This window comes from Halyomorpha halys, unplaced genomic scaffold (genome assembly GCF_000696795.3).
Source record: "Halyomorpha halys isolate HHAL.00 unplaced genomic scaffold, Hhal_1.1 Scaffold858.1, whole genome shotgun sequence".
Lineage (NCBI taxonomy): Eukaryota > Metazoa > Arthropoda > Insecta > Hemiptera > Pentatomidae > Halyomorpha > Halyomorpha halys.
In genome coordinates, this window is record NW_027110220.1 from 32,148 (window position 1) to 32,571 (window position 424).

Consider the following 424-nt stretch of genomic DNA (forward strand, 5'->3'; position numbering starts at 1 on the left):
TATATACAGGGAACCGCGATGAAACACAAAAAAAGGTCAGAGTGCAACAAAAAAAAAAACTAAAAACATAAGAAACTTCTTAAAATGCAGTGTGCTACAGAAAAAATGAGGTTTCAAAATAAACACCTGTACTGCATAAAATAATTTCTAATACATTTTTTAATGTAAAAAAATACTCTGTAAAATAAAGAGCAAACACTTCTAAACCAAAACTTCATTATATTCATTAAAAATACTTTTTTCAACAATCATATAAAGTTACATCAAATTTATGAATTTTCTAATTTATTTTTGGTGAAAAATTACATCGTATCTCAACTATAAAGCTTAAATGGGATGTACCAGGTTTGTTGAGCAAGAAGAAATATAAAAGAAAAGGTTTTAGTGAAACTCAAAATTACAATTTTTTTTTTCAATCTCAATA